We start from the raw sequence: 21,129 nt of genomic DNA, 5'->3' as shown, positions 1-21,129 counted from the left end.
CAGTCTTTTGTCAGTTTCTAAGCTGCTTTGGCCTGTAGAGCCACTGAGTCATTTCCTTCCTACATCTAGCCCTAGAAACTGAATCCAGGATAGCCTGGGATGCTGATAAATCTTTCTGAACCTGCATATTTGTTCATGGGGCTGTTCTTCACAGGAACACAGGAAAACCTGCCTCATTCCAAAATGCCTAGAACACTTCTCCCATCCTGTTGCTTAGTCAAAACTCACTTGCTTTTAGAGCCAACAGTCCACATTATGTAATTTTGCTGAACTTTGCCAGTACATGAAGAAGAAGTAGTGTGTGTGTGTGTGTGTGTGTGTGTGTGTGTCTGTGCTGCTTCCACTACCACAGCTCAAACGACAGTAGTGATGGTCCTGTGTCAGTGTTTGGCATATTTATCTGGAGAATTCTATTTTTAATGCAAGCCTACCCAGGCGTTTAGTATTTTTGAAGAGTTATAAAATCCCCAGTGTTGCACAGACAAAAATAATAACCATCATAATAAAGTTTAGATAGGAAAAACTGATCCACAAGAAGAAAGGTAGTTTGATAATGAGACAATTTAGCATGTTGTTATCTACAGTTGGTGCTTATCACAGAACTGAGAAGGAATCATTTGGGGATGACCGCATCTATGAGTCAGTATTTTGTGAGTTTTCTTATTTCATTTTTTCATCATTAAAAACAAATTTAAACAAACAGAGGAAGGAACTAGTGTCAGATGTGTTAGAGGATGTTTGTTTTCAAACATACAGTCATTTACTGGCTAAATTAATGCTGATGCAAAAACATTCTAGTATGCAGTAGTTAATTGTTACAGAGAAAACTTCTGGCACAAAAACCTGCCTAGAAGCTATACATTCTGATTTGAGAAACCTCTAATTTCTGAGCTATGGTTACTCAATGGTGATGGAAGTACACTCTGCATGTGCCCAGAGATAACTTCCTTTATTATTAGATGCTATGTGGAAGCTGTGAGTAGCCTGAGAACACTTTATGGTGTAGCATTGCTGAAACTAAACAAGTGTGGACCTGGTCATGCTTTTGACAGCAAGGCACTGCACATCCCACCTAAGATGTGTCCATCTAAAAGTAGGATGCAGGTTTGTTTATTTTTAATCACCTTACATGTTCCCTGGCTTTCAAAACCAATTCAAGACCTTAGCCCTTGCTTAAATTAAAATATCTGCTGTTGTTCGGGCTCAAGTTCTAAAACAAAAAGTGGTAGTGCTGGATGAGTGCAAAGCTATAAAGACTTGAACAATTAAAGTTCTGAAAACTGGTGGGGAGAGGAGAGTTTCCTGCTTGTCACTACTGATGTCATAGTTGCAGAAGCTGTCTTCCGCACTTATATATATGTTCTGCAGCCCAGTTCAACCTCACTTGCACAACCTGATTCTGTGCAATAGAAGAATTGTTGTTCCTTAGTAACAAAATACTATGTTTTCAGTGCTGAGAAAATGCAGGGAACAAAAATGTATAACAAATGTGTAACGACTGATGTCCACATCTCTTATGGTGCTGTAATTTATGGCACTTTTATTCTGCTCTTCCTTCAGAAATCTCAGTTGTGGCTCACACAGGCAGGCAGCCTCCCACCCCTGGCAAGAACCAGTCAAAGACCTGCTTAAACTTCAACAACACAGCAGCATAATACACCCTCAAATCAATCCCTAGGAGTCCTTTATGTCTATTCTCTGCTGCACACAGATGTGGTAGTTTCTAGCTTCTGTGGGCTGCACAGGCCAATTTCTCCTAATGGAGACAAAATTTCCAAAGTACTTGGCAGAGCTTTTTGAAGATGTGGCTACTAAATGTCAATTATAAGGGCCCCTTAAATCTGAAAACCAGAGTACTATAATCTTTTTAAAACCAACTAAAGCCTAGATCCCTTTTCAGAGGTGGGCTGGGGGTTGGGAAGACAAAAATACCAACTATTGCCTCTTGAAAACTAGATGAAGAGTGGTAAAATTTAGGCCAAAAAATAAAATAAAAATTTATCCATTTTTGAACAAATACTGAAACAGGCTTTGGAGTCCTTAAGCTGTCTTTGCATCTTCCCAAAAATTTGTTCTGGTGCTTTGCAGCCTGGGCTGCCACAATGTGTGACCACTTCCAAGTCAGAGAATTTATTTGGTGGAACTGATGCACTAGAATTGCCCATGCCGTGTGATTTCTATGCTTTGAAAGGCTGCATTGCACAAGCCCTTCTATCAGAACATTATTACACAGAGAGCAACCAAGCAAATAAGAACTCCTAGGCTTGCTCTTTAACTGGGTTCGCAGGCTCTCTGCCATTGCTACACAGCTTTAAAGCTGACATGGACCAGTCTTGGCATCTATCAGCCCAGGCAGATTGTAGCAGCACACTGAGCTTTGCAAGCTTCATGTTTCCAGAGGCTCCCAGGTTGATTCTAGATCGAGGGTAATGGCTGGAAAAAAGGCCTTCCGCAATATTAGGTCTACCATTGCAATGATATCAAAGATGCAGCCCAAATATGTACAGGATTTCCTAGCTCAGGCTCTTTCCACTGAAACATTTGGTAATGAGGATGAAAGTTGTGAGTACGGGGGTGGGGGAGATTTATGGAATAATTGTGAGTCCTCTAGTGGTGGTTACCATAAACCACATTTAGCACTTTCCAAAAGTTTGCCTTGAAGGATACCCCCAGGGATGCAGCTGGACTTTTGTGTGATGAGGAATGTGCTGGTGAACTTGTCTAGGACAGCACAATGTTGTCCATTTGGACACTTCACCCTGTGTGTTGCATGAAGGCCATAAATATGATCCAGGCTGTATCAGGGGCAAGGCTCAAAACAAATATAATTATGGCACTGACTTCCTGGAGCAGTGTTCTTGGGTCCTTGGAATACAAACTTGTTGTTGCACTACAAATCCTATCATCTTCAACCAGCTTAGCTAATGGCCAGGGATTATGGGAGTTGTAGTTAAACAACACCTGGGGACTCAAGGTTCAAGAGGGTAACAAGAGGGTTATCCTAGGGTAACATGGCATTCTTACCTTTTGCAGTGATTAGCACTGTGTGATGCACTAAGTCAAGTTCAACTCCCTGTCTACACATTACAGTCCACTATGGGCTTTGATAAATCTCCTGGTTTTGCTTTTCAGTTGAGACTTCAAAAAACAGGGCATTTGGCTTGGTGGGTCACAAGTTGTGCAGGCCTACAACACAGCAATATTTAATGGATCATTTATGTCAGTTAAAGGGAGCGTGCTTTGGCTGCTGTCCCCTTGCCTCTCCATGGCAATGATGATGCCACTGACATTAAGGTCTCATTAGCAACCTGGTACACCTGCACTAGAGGCATTAAAACATGCCCTGCATTTCTCCGGCACTCTATGTCTAAGTGCGGTAGGTTATCTGAACAGCACTAAAATGCATTAAAGAAAAGATGGGGATGTTCACACTGTTAAAAGAAAACATTACAGCTGAACAGGAGCAGGGAGGAATGGATTGAAGAGTGTGAGCTGTTCATCATAATTCAATGCTGTTTACTCAGAAGTACATCCTCACTGTGTTTATTGAGGTTTACTCACAGTTAAGTGTGCATAAGATTGCAACCTTAGTGATAATCACACTGAGGCTGAATGACAGACTTTCTTTCCATATATCTGTCCTTGGGGAACATGCAAAAGACCACCACCCAAGGACATATATAGCAATCTTAGGTCCTCTAAACTGCTACAGTCCATTCCATTCACGAACTGTATAGAGGTGGCAGTATTTTTGCTCCTGATGCTGCTAAATAAACTTCCCTTCAACTTACTCTCCTCTGAGAATAGTAGCTACTGCTCTGGGATTCAACAGCATTTTAAAGAAGTCTGCTATGGGGACCAGATGCCATTAATTCCCAGAGACACTCACACAGGGCTTCAGAGGCTAATTATTCTGGATGTAGATACATCCCATGCTTAGCACGGTGAGGTTTGGAACAAAATAGTAAATCTGTTGCTGCATGCCTAGACCCTGTGCGACCATGTCTTTCTGAGCCTTCCACTTTTAGGGCAAAGATCAAAGTAGAGTGGTAGGAATAAATGTTGAGGTGCTAACCTGACTGCCTTTTGGTTAACCACAGGGCTGACCTATGAGAAGCGGAAGACTTTGTTTGGTAAATCTCATTGACCCGATGTCACTTTCAGGTCAAGTTCATCTAACCGTAACAGATCAGATCAATGAGATCTACTGAATGTGTTTCCACTTCCCATGGGCGAAGCTCTGGGTTCATTTGGAAAGTGGTAGAATTGACAGGTATGGATCTTTCCTTCACTCTCTTAATGTGTCTCCCCTCCCCCCACCCAGATTCCACACAGACTATGCATTTACATAGCACTGAACAACTTTAGGTGAGAAAGAAGGATTTCCAACTTTAGAGGGACCCCCATTTTCCAGTTTATTTTCAACGTTTGTATTTCACTTTTCAAACAATATCCCCCAAAGCAGTTAATGCGAATTTAAAAAGAGGGGGGTGCTGCCATCAGGCTTAGAAAGACAAAGGCAGATAAGGAAAGGGGACTTAGGGAGAAAGGTAGAAGAGGAAGATGAGTTCAGGTGTTACTTACTGAAGAGGCAAGGCAAACCTCTACTGGATTTTATAGGATTCCCTGATTACAAATAAGGTAACTGACCAGTAATGAAATATAGAGAGTCTCAAGCAAGCATGCAAACGTCTCCCAGAGGCATTTGTTCCTAAAGAGATCACCTCTGGAAATAACCCGAATGATTTTTTCCAAGGTGAGTCAGCAGCGTCTTGCTAAGGCCTGTACATAACAGTGGTCAGCTTCCTTGAAAGCCTCTATATGTAGAACAGTTTGTGACTAAGCACTGCTCCCTAGAAGTTTCCTGTTTTTCTCAGCTTCCTGAAAACTGGTAAAGAGCAGTGGGAGTTTGGCTGCCTTATGCTGCTTGGTGCTTTAAGGGAGAAACATAAAAATTGGTTTCCCAGCAGCTGATAAGAACTGGTGCAATGTTGCAGCTAAGTGTGTGAGTGGGGAAGCCATTGGTTTAACTCTCATCTCAGCTATGAACGTACTCAGTGGTTTTAGGCAAACCAATCTCTCTTGTAGACTCACCACCCACCAATCTGTAGGGGGTATCATAATATCTACTTTACATGATTGTTGAGGGGTTTACTGTGATCATAACAGACCCTGTTTATATCCAAGTCAGGGTTTATGAGGGATAGAACAGTCGCAATCACAGGAGGAATGGGCCTGGGTAAGCGTGAAGTATCATGTTCCAGAACATGGGTGTAGGATCCAAGCAAATTTCGTGGAAGCAGCTCAGGGGTGCAAGCAGTAAAGGAAGTCTCAGCTAGGACCTTGTGAATCCCAGATCTTGCTATAAAAGCTCCCTATATTTCCACTATCATTGTCATGTTTTTCTCTCTGTATGGTTCCTTTGGATGGTTCCTTGATCTGCTCTCCCTTGTGACCCACCATCAGCTCCCACATTTCAGCCTTGCTCCTGCATAGTACTTGTCCTCCATCCTAATCTACCTTTCCTATCCAATCACCCACCTGCTGCCCTTCATGAGTGGACCATTTTAACTCTTGCTGCAGGTATTAACACATTCAATAGTCTTGCCTGAATCCTTTGTTTCTTTTTCTTATAGTCTCATCTTAGTCCTGTTATCGTCAGCCCTGATTCCACACCACAAAGCCCTTTACATCACCATTCTTTAACTTTGGGTCGCCGAATGTTGCTGGACTCCCATTATCCCCAATCAATTTAGCCCACACATCACGGGGTACAAAGTTGAAGAGAATTGCCTTACACTGTTGGAAGAACTATGCCTTACACTATCACTAGATGCATTTTTACCCCATTAATATGGTGGCTGGAACAGTCATTTTCACATGTGTTCATTCATAAATTCATTCCATTTCTGCATTAATCAGAGGTGTTTTTTTAAATCTATACAAAAACAATAAATGCACATTTTCTCACAAATTACACATTTCTAAACATATTTTCTCTTAACGTACACATTTCTAAATGTATTTGCCCCCCAAAATATGCATTTTAATGTACAGTTTGGTTGTTGTTTTTTAAATCAAGAGCTGCATCTCAAAATTTGGAGAAATATAAAATATGTAGGGTAAATTGCATTCCAGTCTGCACATTAGTCCAGGAGGTACAGATCAGGTGAATTTGTATTGAAACTTGCAAAGAACAAAGCCCTCCTGCATACCTGTGAATGACACAGGAATCCCCCAGAAGCTCAGGACCAAGGCACCCCAATGTGAACATTGCTGATATTTTAAAAGCCCCATCTACTCTAGCTTTCAAATATTTATTGCAAAGAGCAGAGAGACGGGGTGAGAAAACAACACTATCACAAATTACAGTGATTTTCCCAAGAGCCAACTTGGAGTATTTGATAACCTCAGACCTCAGCTGCCTTTAGCAAGCTTGGGGAGTACAGACTGCCTCACTCCAGTAGTGCTTTGATGTTGCAAAAATAAAATAAAATAAATGTTTATCTCACACTCGCCCAGCCTCCCGGTCACTCCAGGCAACTAGGAAGGAGACTTTCCTTTCCTGTTTGGATGCTGGCTTCAAAAATAACTGAAGTATTCCTCAAAATTTGGAACACTTCTTCCCTTTACCCACCCCTGAGGAAATTGGTGCTGGGGGAATAAAATTTGCTTTGGCCTGGAGGAGCTGTTCTCCCTCCTGCTGCCACGCTGATGGATTCATTAGGGAGTGATAAGAAAGGCGAAGCTGGAGGAGGAATGAGAGGTGAGAGGTCACTGTAATATTTATCCAGATGTCACCTTTCACTTTCTTGAAGTTTACTTCAAAGGAGAAGAAGGCCTGCCTGCCTGTAAGGGGAAAACCAAACTTGTTACTACAATGATGCTCTCCCTCACACTTTCTGTCTATAGCTGTGTTGCTCAAATTTGGGTCCCCAGCTGTTGTTGGACTACAACTCTCATCATCCCTAGCTAGTAGGATCAGTTGTCAGGGTTGATGGGAGTTGTATTCCAACAAAAGCTAGGGACCCAAGTTTGAGAAACACTGGTCTATGGGTTCAAGTCAGTGGTGCAAATGCTAGGAAAAGTGGCAGAAATGAATTGTTGGAAACTCAGCATCAGGACAAGAAGAGCAGATGCACAGAAAATGCTACCTCACGGTGGGCTGAGGAAAACTACAGTATAAAACTGGACACAACATATGTACGCGGGGTTTTCTGCCGGAGAAGGGGAGGGTGGATAATTCTATATACTGGTGATATGGATTGGGCAAAAAGGGTGTTAGGTGTCATGAAAGAACTAAGAGATACTGGTCAGAAGACACTAGAAAGAGAAACTATACCTAGACGCAGTGATAGAGTGAGGGCCTATAGTTCAGTCTTTGGGGCAGGTGGTCACTGTGAGGTTGGAAAAAAAGAAGTCTGTCAGCAGACAGAACAGTCACAATCTGTTCTCTTTTCAGGTTTCCAGCCCAGAGCTACCATTAGGAAAAAGTGGATGGCCAAAATCAGGCAAAGGATGTGGTGGGGAAACGTGCCTCGGAAGTTGAACGGCTTCCGAGGTGTGTTTCTCAGTTTTCCCCACTGAACTTGCTGACAGCCCTTTGATCCTTGATTTTCAAACATTTCGGAAGTCAAACAGACTTCTGGAATGGTTCATGTTAGAAAACAGAGGTTCCACTGTATAAGGTATATAAAGTTACAACAGAATGGATAAGATAACTTGTTTGTTTAGAAAAAGCTGTTACTGCTTCTTCTCCCCTCTCCTCAGGGCAAGATGCTCCTGTGGTGGCAGTTGGGGTGTGTGGAGGGAGAGGCCACTATGGGAGCTGAATGGTGACAATTCCCAAAGCTTCTTTCTGTCTTCTCCAGTCCCTTCAACTTCCAGTCCAATGGGATTCATTCAGCTTGTGGAATTGGGGAGAAGGGGCAGCACTGTCTTTTCATTGCCTCAGGCAGTAAATTGTTTTGACTAGTCTTGCTCCATCCCTACCGATAAACAGAAACTCCAACTAATATGGAGGTGAGAACCAGTTATAAGTTATATCTCAAGTGTTTATTTTTAAATTTTGTTTTGCAGGGAAAGAGTGTGCCTATTAACTCTTCTCTTGGGTGACACTCTACCTCAGCAAAAAGAAGGAATGCAGCAAGGCCTATACCAACTGCCATTTGGCTCCTCTTCTCCCAGAGTTCTCATTCTCATTGGTCATTAACCATTTGTGCAACATTATGAAGAATATTGGGTTGAATTCGCTTTCTTTCCTGGCCTTAACCCAGAAAGTTCACATGTAAAGGAGTCACTGAGGACTTCAGAGGTACTGAACACATGAAGCACCCGAACAGCATGAAATCATTGGTGGCAGTTGGCGAGAGGGCTGATGAATGCATGTGCTTCAAGAAAGATAAAGAACTGGTTTGGCCTTTGCTTTTTCCAAATGTCTAACAAACAGCAAAGGGGTTGCTATTTGATAATATGAAATATACACAGGATCTAAGGAGAGCAGCATTTGAACTCAGGTCCCCTACGCAACCCATCTATTGAAAGACACAAGCTGCTGACAGCATTCCACTCTTTCACTTCCACCATAGTTCACATTCACTCCAGTGTGCCTTATTGAGCAGCATCGTGCATGTGCCAAAACTTCACAGACCTCTCAACCTTCTGTGATCCTCCAAGTGTGGCTAATCGTCTCCAGATTGCACTGTTGGGGTCCCTGAGATCCCGCTGTTCAAGGTTCCCCCGGCCAGCCCATTCCAGCCCATGAAGAAAGTGGCCGACAAACAACACACCAGGCAGCCGGTCAGCCATTTCTCAGATATGGGCATTCTGAGCCAAGTGCCTTTTCTTTTCCCACTGCAGCAAGTCAGCAGTATTAGGCAGGAGGGAACCGGCAGTACACCTCATTTGCTTCTCCGCTCCCTTGGAGAACTGCCTCTGTGTGAGACCATTGGATTGATGGCTTGTCTGACTTGGGCTCGCTATCGCTCTGCCTTTTAAGATGATCTGGCCTTTTTATAATGTTACTCCGATGCCTTTTATCTCCAGCCCTGAATGTAATTTTAGCCACAGCAAAGCAGGATTAAACTTTCATAACACGATACATTTATCTCTCTTTTCATATTTCCAGCCTCCACCTGCCACCCCCCCTTCTGCCACCTCCACCCCCCAGTTCAATTTCAGCCCAAAGAGAAGCGTAGATTAAACTCAGAAACACGAGCTGGGTTCGATCAGATTGGAATGAGGGAGGCCAACGCTTTCCCAGAACCCCTCTGCTGGCATGCACCATCCCACAGAGATGCCAGCAGTATCCCCGTTTGCCAACAGAGTCAGGCTGCACTATATTCTCCCAGCCAATGAAGCACAAGGATGGGACCTAATTCAGGCAAAACAGCAAGCAGCGGAGCAGACATGGTGCAAGGTATATTGGATTAGAGAGAGAAAGGGAACGAAAGAGAGAGACCTCACAATTGACATCGGTTTTCTGAGCTGCTGCATTTTTATATTTCTGAGAGTCCTCCTAATGCTGTTTTACTAACATCTGTGGCTGTTCTCAGAGCTACATTCCAGCCACAGCAGGGGCGATAGAAAGATGGAACCATGCTGAGAAGATTCTGAAAGCAGGTCTCTCTCCCTGATAAAATGAGGGGAGAAAACATCAACCTGGTTCATGACCAGGAATGCTTTTCAAGTACTCAACTGCTCTTGCTCCTCCCCCCCCCCCATACTGCTACTGACATTCACAGCTAGGACTTCGCAGGCCAGATGTATATCACATTTTAAGCACACAACTGCACAGGCATGCCTTGCTTCACCATATGATATACAGAAGGAAAAGACTGGGTGGTTTTTAGCAGATTCTGAACAGTGGCATGATCATAGCAGAGTGTCCCTCTCCCGGCACCACTACCACCCACCCACTGCTCTATACAAAAGCTACTTTCCAGTATATCAACCTTTATCTGCAGGAGCCCCCCTCTAGTGGGGAAAAGTGGCACTGCAGGTTTCACAACCCACTCATGTGAAAATCGAAAAGATGAAAGTCACTGGAGAAAACTTTGGGATGTCTTGAGCATAGAGAAAAGGAAAAGGCAGGCACATTTAAATAAACAAGAAGCTCAATAGAAAATCCAGAGGATTCTTAATCAGTGGCTCTGGGGGTTTTTTTGCCAAGCTCAGGAGTCCTTGGCTTGCAGCGCTCTGGAGTTTATTTAGTGCAGCATTGGGTCTTATGTCAAAATGATATCAAGGAGAAGATGGATTGCAGGTCTGGCAGGAGCCAACTGCTTCAGAGAAGGAACCTTATTTTAAATAAACAAATAAACAAATCCCACCCCACAACTAACTCCTGCTCATGCCAAAGTGATTTGACAGGGAGATTTCTTTTTTCTTTTTCTTCCTTCCCCCCCCCCCCCTTCCCTCCTTAACACTTCTGGATCTGAAAACGATGTCAGAAAGAAGAAAAATTGGAAGCACTTGCCTCACCTCCCCATCATTAACATACATTTGACCTTGGAGCAAAACTGATACGCTGGGCAGAGACGGAATGATTCTGCACACAAACAACTTTCCTTATTTGTCTATGTGTCCTCAGATCCATCTCTGGGAGACAAGAGGGTGAAGGGCCTCCACTGAAGAGACTGGGGAGGGTTCAACTGTTTCAGAAAACTTCCCCGCAAAATGTTTGGCAGAGAAGAAGTTTTTGGCTCATATGTCAGCACCCTCCCTCTCGTCACAATTCATAGGCTATATATAGCACAGGGGTGTGTAACCTGTGGTCCCTTCCAGACATTGCCAGACTCCAGTTCCCATCATCCCTAACCATGGACCAGTTGGGGCTGGTTTATTTTTTTAGCTGCATTGGATGAACTTGCCCATAAAACACGTTAGGCAGCAGCCTGTACCTGCCAAGTAGAATACACTGCCTTGATCCTCTTTCTCTTCTGATGTTATTATCATCTAAGCTTTCCAGAAATCTCTTTTCTAAGGACAAAGAACTTTCTTTCCTTTGCCTCAGCCTCTGAGGCTTTAAGTTTCACAGGCACTAATTTGGGGTCATGTAGGGGAGGGCTGGGAATACAAACCACATCAAGACAGAGCCCTGTACTATGAAGGGATCCCTCACTGAGAGGAGTGGTGGGCCTAACTTAACCATCCACAGGGCTCTTATTGGATAGGATGGACACTGTCATCAATAATGGTGGAACCCTGAGAAGCAGCCCCCTCTTCCTCTATTCATCCATCTCTTCCTTTTGTAAGCGCCCTGGCCTCCCAGCCAAGCTGGTTAAGAGATTAACACTCTTAAAACCACATTTACTCTAATTAGCCATGAAATCTTTGTAACTAAGTGAAAAAATGTTTCCCTTGAGGGAGTTTTGTCCATTCACCACTGTTTGAATTGTGAGAAGGGGGTGGGGGTGGGGAGGGAGAATACCAGGAGGGAGCAAAATAAAATAAAATAAAGTAAGATCAGATCTAATGAATTAATAACAGAATGCCCAAGGGGGTAAGCAGGCTTTGGCTATCAAATACAGGCACCTTGGATGAAGGAAGGAGAGGGAAATGAGGGTGTGGGGGAGCTTCTTTTGTAGGCTTTCCCCTCCTTCCCAGGCCTGGCTAAATGGATGGTTGTGAATTATTTCTAGTTAACAGACTGTAACACAATGCATGGGTCTCTTTATGATTTGGTTAGTAGCTTGGCTAGCAATTCCTGGTTTTCCCATTTGTAGTGATGGACAGAAGTACATTGTACCCCCCCGGCTACGCGTGTAGACAGCTGTGCGCAGCTACACGAAGAGACAGCTGGGTGAGGGGGTAAAGCGTAAGAATGAAGGGCCCCGTGCTGAATTGTTTAAATATGATTTTTACCGAGGCAGAAAGGGGAGGGGTGGTGCTGAAAGGTTTGCAAAGAGGAAGGGGGAAGGGGGAGAGAACCTCGCCGCAACTTAGAGCCATAAATATTTCATATCAGCAGAATAAGGACGATTATATTCCTGCCAGCGCCTTTCTTGTGTATTTTAAACATGTCACCGCCTTCCACTCTCTCTCCCTCTGTTTGTGTGTTTCTTGTAACGTGCCCATGAAATAAAGATTAGCTGAATAATCAAGAGTGTTTGGAAATGGGGGAAAGGGCCTGTCTCAAGAGCACCCACTGGCTCAGGTTGGGAGAGAGGCAGGGAGCTATTATTATTATTATTATTATTATTATTATTATTATTATTATTATTATTTATTGCTGCTGCTACCATTATTCTTTTATGGATGCCTGACAGGCAAAGGAGTAAAATGTTCCAGGGACTGAATGGAAATATCAGAAGAGAGAAAGCAGGAGGACACATCCCTACCAGTGCAGTTGCTTAGAATTAGATGGGCAGGTAAATGGTGTTTGCAAAAAGAGTAGAGGATGTGAACTTTTAGCACACATTGATCCAGGGCAAGAGTTAAAGTGTGAGTGGAAACAACAGAGTAATACTTTATTGTTGCCAGTGGAGGATGACAGCCTTTTGGACGCTACTGAGGAGATAGTTCTCTTTGGGAACAGTTGTGAAAGTGGGCAGAAACAGTCAGTCATAACCCAGTTATGAAGTTCTGGGTTGCGGGGGGGCGGGGGAATCACTCACATGAATAACTTTTCTTGGTGCACCAGAATACTACAGGGAGTTTTGGCTAAACATGCAAATTACTTGCACCATGGCTTTGTGGAGTTTTGCATGTTGGCATCCAAATGACTTCCCCAGAATTGTTTGCAACTTTCTCAGTGCAAGTCCCAAAACACTGCAATGGAACATGAGGGATGCCTATAGCCTGAAAGTAGCAAAAAAACCCTTTCGAAGCCTTCAAGAAACCTTGCAACCAAGCAGAAAGTTCTTCATTGCTCCTTTCAGCACAGGGGGTTTCAGATTACAGGAGACACCTTTGAAAAACCCTGTGGTCCCTGTGTCTCCACCACACAACCCATTCCAAATGCCATTTCGATTTTGCTGCATGGCAAGCCAATTTGTCCTGTGTTAAATGTAATTTTGCTAAAGAGAGAGAGCCAAAGGCAGGGAAACATTTATTCTCTACCATCAGAGTGATTGGAACTGCTGGATTTGTTTCTTTGTTTAAATTTTGTATTCTAGGAAATTCATATTCTTCAGCTGAGGAGTTCAGAAGATTACAGGGTTAAAGAGAAGTATCAGGCAGGGTTAGATCAGGGATGGGGGGGGGGGTGTCAAGAGAGAAAGGAAGTGTCTATTACATTTTCTGAAACAGAATTTGTTACCTCTTTCCACAGCACAAACCTCTTTTAAGTTGTGCTGGGATGGGGTGACTCAACAAATAAATACACTGAAAATAGTGATTCAGGGAATGGCGAATAAATAGGGGTTACCTTCATCTTCTTGCAGTGGGTCCATCAGAGCAAGGAATCACTTTTTTGCTATTATGTTCCATTTCAAGACCCACACTGGACAAAACTTTCAACTGTATATTACTTCCAAAGTCTACACTGGTTGTTTTCATTCAGTTTTAACAGAATGATACCAAAACACTGCATTATAAAAAGTCTGCAGGATCGTGGAGGGAGGGAGGAGCTGGCCAAGGGGGGTACCAAGGAAATGAAGTGTTGAAGGTATTGACGTTGCAGGATTTGAATGGCATTTGGTCTTGGCTGAATAGTTATATCAGTCTCCTGACCATAGAAAAAAGTAGGTCATTGACTTAACTTGGTGAAACGATGTCATCAATGAGGCAGCCCAGTCAATGAGAGCTCATAACCCACAATCAGTCAGAGCTGCTAAAGTGACCCATTTTACTGACAAGTTATACAAATCCTGGGAGAATGCTTGTAAACACAAGGGGGGGGGCATTCACAGGGTAAGTTCCAATGCTGACCATACTCAGAGTAGACCTGTTGAAATGATTGGGCATAACTTTAGTCCATTGGTTTCAATGGTCTACTAATTGGATGTATCCCTTATTATTCCCTCCTCACCTGCAGAATTCCCAAACCAAAGCAGATCCTATCTCTTTCCTTACCATGCAAACTCCTCCTCTGTTCACTGTGGTTCCGTGGACTTCATCATCTAACTGGGAGTTATTGTGGCGACACTTAACAACCCACAGTCTCTAGAAACACGAAGTTTTGCAGCGAGCCACGTTGCAAAAGAGGGTCCCAGACAGTGGCGTTGCGTGGGTTATCAGCACCCGGGGCAAAGCAAGTAATTTGCGCCCCCTAACCCGTGGATTTGCGCCCCCTAATCCGTGGATTTCCCTAACCCCCAGATGTTGCGCCCGGTGCGGCCGGCCCCCCTTGCACCCCCCACGCTACGCCACTGGTCCCAGAGAGGCTGGTACCCGCATTATAAGGAGAAATGCAACAGACAGAAAAGCTTCAGCGGTGGGATATTCTATTAAGCAAGCGACTTTGGGTTTAGGGGGTGGGGATCACCATCTCTGCAGGGTTTGAACCAGGGATACAAAGTCATACTCCCCCGCCCCCTCCCGAAGCTGCTGGGACACTGGGAGAGACGTTTCCAAAGGGAAATCGAAACCACTTCCAAGTCTCTCTCGGTGGGAACTTTTCTTCGGGAGGGTGAACCTGTTTGCTTCTTCCAGCGCACTTGCCTCCGCCAAACGCGGAGCGGGCTTCCGGAAGGAGCAGCAGAATCCCGAAGAGATCGAGCCCGTTTGGAAGCAGCGATCCCAGAGATCTGGGGAGCGACCTCCTGCCGCCATCGACGGCCCGAGGGGAGTGGGCTCCAGAGACGCACCTGTCTTGCGTCCCCACGGCTAGAAAGGCAAACCCTCGAGCCACCGTTCCCGCCGAGGGAGAAGCGCCTGGACGGCTTGCAATCCTCTACAGGCAGCAACACCCCCTTCCAACCTGGGAGCGAGTCCCGCGGGGAGCGGGCACGGCGACTAGGATCGCGCTGTCCAGAGAGGCGACGCCTCCCCCCCCCCTCGCCGCGACGGCGGGAAAGTGGCTGGTGAGCCACCACCATCATAGTTAACACAAACCCGGCGAGAATCGATAAGGAAAGCAGCCTGCCCTGCTGCGCTCCAAAGCGGGGCGGGCACCAGGTGCTGGCGGGCAAGGCGCCGGCTCCGCGGTGGGCAGCCTTCGCGGACTTACCCAGGCTCCAGGAGGACTCTTTTGCCTCGCCGCTCCCCGGGCGCTCCCCGTCGCCCTCTCCCTCCTCGGAATTACGGCGAGGTAATCCACACCCAGCCCGGCTTCATGAAACCCCCGGCGAGCCTGGCATGGATCTGTATTCCGAAAGTCGCGCGGCGGCTGCTCCTCCTGCCTGACGGAGCCGCTGCCTGCCTGCCTGCCTGCCGCCCCTCCGGCACTCAGTCCGCGCCTCAGTCAGTCAGTCAGTCAGTCATTCCGCGGCAGCAGCCCGGCGCGCGCCTCGCCCGCTTGTTGTGCCCGAGATGCGGTGCCCGAGGCTGCTTCCCGCTCGTCTGGCTGGCGGGGCTTGGCCACCTCAGGGATCCGTTCGGACTCCGGGCTGGCATCGGCGAGCCCCGGCAGGCTTCCCCTTGGCGGCGGCTGGCTGGCTAAGGCTGCCTTGCCTCGCCTGCCTCACGCTGTCATTTCCTTCATGGATGTGGCTCGGCGTTTCCCTCTCGCTCCCGCCCACCCCCTCTCTCTCTCTCTCTCTCTCTCCCTCACGCTCGCTCACTCCGCGCGCTTCGCTTTCTGCCAGTACCACAGGAGCTAGACTGGCACGGCGCTCCTTCTCCCTCCCTCCCTCCCTCCTCTCTCCATCACCAGCAGCCTGCCCGCGAAAGCCGGCCTCCTTGCATTACCATGGAGCTCATTAACATACAGGCACCGGGGATTAACCCTTCCCCAGCCAGCGCCCACAGATCCCAGGCCTGCCCCAATTTGCTGCAGTCTTTGGAACTCCCCCCACGCCCGCTTCTCTCTCCTCGGCAACGTCAGAGCAAAGCAAAATCAAGGAATCCGTCGGAGGGAGGGGGGAGATTTTGGCTGGATCGGGAAGAAACGGGGATGATTTTTTGGGGGGTGGGCATGTGTGGAAGCAGGTATACGTTTTGGAATAGATCCGCAGCCGGGGTTGTCGCCCCCTCCCCCCCATTCATCCACAGCAAGGATGCTACCTGTCAAGGGGGTGGGTGGGGGGTCCTCGCTGGCTCCTAAGGGAAGGGAGTGGAGAGGCAGGGGGAGGAGGGAGGGAGCAGAAAGCCAAACTCCAGCGGAAAAGCAACAGAATTCAGAGCTCAAGAGGAAGAATCGGGGCGGCTGGCACCGGCTCCTGCGTCCGAGGCTGGCGGGCGAAAGAGGGGACTGCAAGGCAGCCTGAAGAAGGGGAAGTTGGGCTCAGGGGGCTCAATCCCAGAGCCGTGCGACCTGGGCCAGGTAAAAACAGGCGCACAGGTGCGTTGCCACAGGTGGGACATCATCCTGGGGATGGAGGGAGGGGAGGGGGAACCTCCCTCTCTCCTTCACTCTTCTCTTTGTGTCCCCCACCCATACCACCAAATGGTTTGCGGGAAGTGCCCCCGGGAGGTAGGCTCCCAAGTAAGTGACCGCAGGATCGCAGCCTTCAAATAAAAAGGGGGAAAAGGTGGTCCTGGCTCTTCCTTCCGGCCTGTTGCACATTATGCTGAAAGTCTCTCGGGAGAAAGTTTTGCGATTATGGAATGTAGGGTTCAGGGTTTCCATATAGGCGAGTGTCAAGCTAAGCTACGACGGCGTGTCATATTCGATGTGTATCAATTCAGGAAATTCCTGTGCGGAAATCAGGAAACACAGACACACCTGGGAGTGCAAAGGTGCGGCGGGTAGGTGCAATATAACACGGGGAAATAGTATTTTCCCACCAGATTTCTAGGCAGGGGAAGCAGAGAAATGAACAGGGCAAGGTGATGCATGCTTACTCAGAAGTAAGCCTTCCTCCCTAATAAAGTGCCGCAGGAGTGCCACAGAAGAAAGCTAACACATTTTAACTACAGACGTTTGTCCGTTTCCTTCAAAATATTGCTAGATATCCATCTTTCTATACAGAAAATGTACGTAGTGATTAGTCTAGTACTATGACTAAGTGCTGCAAGCCTTTTCAGTGGTGGCCCCTCTCCCACCAAGAACTCCCACCCTCCTGAGGCCCCGTTTCTTAACGGTAAAGTTGATAACTTTAGGGTGGTTAAGACCCACCTTTTTCAGAGGACGTTGGGAGGAGGAGACAACTCAATTAGTTGTTACTGCTGCTATTAATAAATCGCAATGTAGCGAATTATTGTTGAGTTGCTATATGGAATATTTTAAGGGCTGTGTTATTTTATGGAGTTTTATGTATTGTTCTTATCTTAGTTGACTTTGTCTTAAAGGGCCCAGTGGCTTGTGCAGCAGGCAGGTTATAAATAATCTAAGTAAGTAATTATCTAGGAAGGGGGGATTCTTATTCTTTCAAAAGAAAGGCAGGATCTAAATATATTCACTAACAATCTCTGAACATGGGAATTGGGAGTGGGCAGTGAGGAATCTGCTGGTATACCCCAAAAGACATTTTGATTGCAGATGACTCTTCAGTGATCTTTTTGGTTGGAAATGGGAACAAATGTAACATACACAAGGCAAATCATCACTGGAACTACTGTGGCACCTCGGGTTAAGAACTTAATTCGTTCTGGAGGTCTGTTCTTAACCTGAAACTGTTCTTAACCTGAGGTACCACTTTAGCTAATGGGGCCTCCCGCTGCCACCGCACCACCACTGCAAGATTTCTGTTCTCATCCTGAAGCAAAGTTCTTAACCCGAGGTACTATTTCTGGGGTAGCGGAGTCTGTAACCTGAAGCATCTGTAATCTGAAGCATCTCGAACCTGAGGTACCACTGTACCTGCCTAGGAAATTTGTGCTGTATCTTTTCCTTCACTGAGTGAGCAATTGGTTGGAACAGAACAGCTGCAGGAATGCCTTGAATCTGTGTAGGACTGTGCATGTGAAAGAGTGTGCAAGAGAGGTCAGCCCCCAGTCTTGCACCATTTCCCCAATGAAAACCACATCCAAATTACACATATTGCTGTGGGGAGGGGGAACCATACAGCAAAACATGATGCGATCTGAAGTGGTAAGTGAGTTTTCACATTACAGTTTTCCTGCACCATAATTGTGGAAGCTGATTCCATATTGGGTATACAGTGGTATCTCGGGTTACATATGCTTCAGGTTACAGACTCCGCTAACCCAGAAATAGTACATCGGGTTAAGAACTTTGCTTCAGGATGAGAACAGAAATTGCGCAGTGGCAGCACAGCAGCAGCAGCAGCAGGAGGCCCCATAAGCTAAAGTGGTGCTTCAGGTTAAGAACAGTTTCAGGTTAAGAATGGACTTCCAGAACGAATTAAGTACATAACCAGAGGTACCACTGTAGCTACCCACTCCTTCCATGTACAGAAGCCAACAGGCTGGCAGCTGTGTCTTACCTCGCCTCTGGTGATAGGACAGTGCACCTGAGGATAGTAGGCTGGCTTAGGGGATGCAGGTCAGGTTGTGTGGCATACAAAGCTCCATCCTCTCTTAAGACTTTACTGGTGTCCCCCACTTCACAGCATCTGCTGCCTGGCGCTTCTACTGAAGGGACCTCCATGTATTCAGTGGTTCTTTTGTACACAGTGTAATCAAATGACACATGCACACAGTGTGCAGAGAGATGCTTTGTGTGTATCACTTGCACTTGTGTAGATTTTGTGCATAAGATCACATGAAGGCTGAGAGGAGGAGCCAGAAGTTAAGATCCTGCTTCCTCTTCTATGCATTCATGCATTCTGTGAACTGCCCTGAGACCTCCGGGTATAGGACAGTATATTATTATTATTATTATTATTATTATTATTATTATTATTACTGAAGAAGAATTCAGTACCAGATGTCATGCTGTCTGAACAATGTTTGCCCAAAGGGGCTGAATCATATCCTTGGTGTTCAGATCCTGCCTACTGTGTTCTTCTTGTCCAAGCCAAGCTATGAAGTGGGTTCTATTTCCTTGTCTCCAGCCTTTGTCTGACATAGTTCCATATATATGTATGTCCCAGGATTTGGGCTGAAGAGGAGCGCCTTCATCATTTTGGCTTTTGTGTCAAATCTTAAAGCTGACACTAAGTTCTGATACAATAATGGCTATGTTCAAGGGGCTGGATGATAAACTAAAGTTGAAACTCAACAAGATGGAGGGGTTGTGGGTTGGTGGTTCTTGTGTTGAGGAATTGGGTAGATAGCCTGCAGTGGATGGGGCTCATGGATCCAGCATGTTTCTGCAGACCCAAGTAGCTATTTCCAGCTATGACCAGTTTGTCAGCTATGGTTGTTTTGGGATCTGGACTACCAAGACTCTGTAATCCATGCTCTGCTAACTCCCTCATCTGATTGCTTTAATGTAAGGCTTCCCTTGACATTTTTGGTGCCAGTTAAAGATGGAGCTCCACATTAGGGATGGAATATTCTGTCAATTTCAGTTCTCTCAGTTTCTCATTTTCCCTGGTCTTAAATTCAGTTATCCACATTTTGCAGCAATTTGCAATTTTTTAAACAGCAAATCCTCCAGACAATCTATCAGCGTTTTAGTGTAAATTTCCCACCAATAAACACATTTTTCATGCAGTTTCCCCATATGCATTTTTGTATGTTATTTTCACCAATATCTTCATTGTTAATGCAGTCTTTCCCCTAATATGTAGTATGCATTTTTGTACACATCCCTTGTTAGGAGGACTGCATCACAAAATCTGGATAACTGCAAATTTTCAAGAACACTTTTTCAGTTCACATACTGTTTTGGAAAATGTGAATTTGATAGATCCAACTGTAAGTGCATACTGAATCGAATTTCTTCTCTCTTCCTACTCTTCACCCAGGCCTTTGGTGAAAATTTCTTTTACAAGTCCAGCAGTAAATTGATGAGGGTTGTCCTCTATACAGATCATATGGTTTGTTTTACGCTGTTTAAAAATTGTTAGTTAAGAATTCATTGTTTTAATGAATTGATGCCTGTGCTGTAAATTGCTCTGGGATCATAACTGATGAAGGGCAGTTTAGAAATTGAATTAGAAATAAAATAAAATAATGAAGGGTGAAGTATGCTTTGTTAATCATCATCATAATTTTTATCTTAGCCTTCTGCCAAGCAGCTCAGAGAAGCATCCCTGGGGGTTATTCTGCTGATCCTCACAACAACCTTGTGAGGTAGAATAGACTGAGATGGTGGATTGACTCAGCTTTATGAGTGACCAGGGAAGTAAACTTGGGTACTTCTGGTTCAAACATAGCATTCTATCCACTACATCACACTGGTTCTCTCAAAATTCCTGGCATTGAGTCATCACAAATTATCTGCTTAGCCAGAAGCTTTGGGCTCAATTAGAGGGAGATTTAAAGACTAGAGCAAGTCCAGCAAACATTCAGTATGAATCCCAGCAGTCCTGTTATTTATTATAGTTATAAAAAGGCTGCAGCACAGGGTCTGTCACAGCAACCTCCATGCCAGAACAAGAGAATAATGTCTCCTTGCTCCAATGCCGCTTGCACCCAGGTCTATGCTACACATTGGTAGAGTAGCTGACATTAGTATTGGTTGACACACTTTTTTTTACTCAGAATAGTTCTACTGTGTCACTCAAAGGGCCTTTCCATGTCAGAAGACAGGGGAGCACTGCTTTTATTTAAAATGGGCTACATGAGCACAAACCCTCCCCACATGCTTAAGCAGTGTGTGTGTGTGTAATACTCACCCTTTAAATAATTTAAAAACCAAATCTTTTTAATGCTTTCATAAAGCTGAACATGCTCGAGGAGATGTTACAGGTACTGTCCAGTAGGTGCTGATATTCCAAACAGTACCACCTTTTACAACTGATATTTAAGCTGGGGAAAACATTGCATTTTCTCAGTGGCAAAATAGTACAGTGTAAAGGTCTGTGCTTTTTAAAACCATCCTTCATCAGATGATGCCAGGGCAGGTAGAAGTCCTAGCACAGGGCTTTTGCTGATGGGAAGGATTGGATGAATCCCACCTAGAGGGTTCTAACTAAGAAATACACTGTAAAAAAGGCTTAAGACAACAGAGTTGAGAGAAAGCAGAACGTGTTTTAACAGTACAATTCTCTGCCCACCAAGTTCAATGAGACT

General features: G+C 45.4%; 1 protein-coding gene across 2 annotated transcripts in view; it reads right to left on the bottom strand.

The window, feature by feature from the left end:
• The window catches only part of PLXNA2 (plexin A2), a 418,876-nt gene extending 403,275 nt beyond the window's left edge, over window positions 1-15,601 (bottom strand). The window contains exon 1 of one of the 2 annotated variants that reach the window (XM_081864876.1): window positions 15,113-15,601. The gene's annotated coding sequence lies outside the window, so the exon portion shown is untranslated. The remainder of the gene's footprint in view (window positions 1-15,112) is intronic. The other variant, XM_081864877.1, reaches the window with a different exon arrangement.
• Between the last annotated feature and the right edge of the window lie 5,528 nt (window positions 15,602-21,129).

The sequence above is a fragment of the Podarcis erhardii genome, assembly GCF_964252035.2.
Source record: "Podarcis erhardii genome assembly, chromosome: 6".
NCBI classification, from domain to species: Eukaryota; Metazoa; Chordata; class Lepidosauria; order Squamata; family Lacertidae; genus Podarcis; species Podarcis erhardii.
The sequence above is the reverse complement of the archived record's forward strand: the minus strand, read 5'-3'. Positions and strand labels throughout refer to the sequence as shown.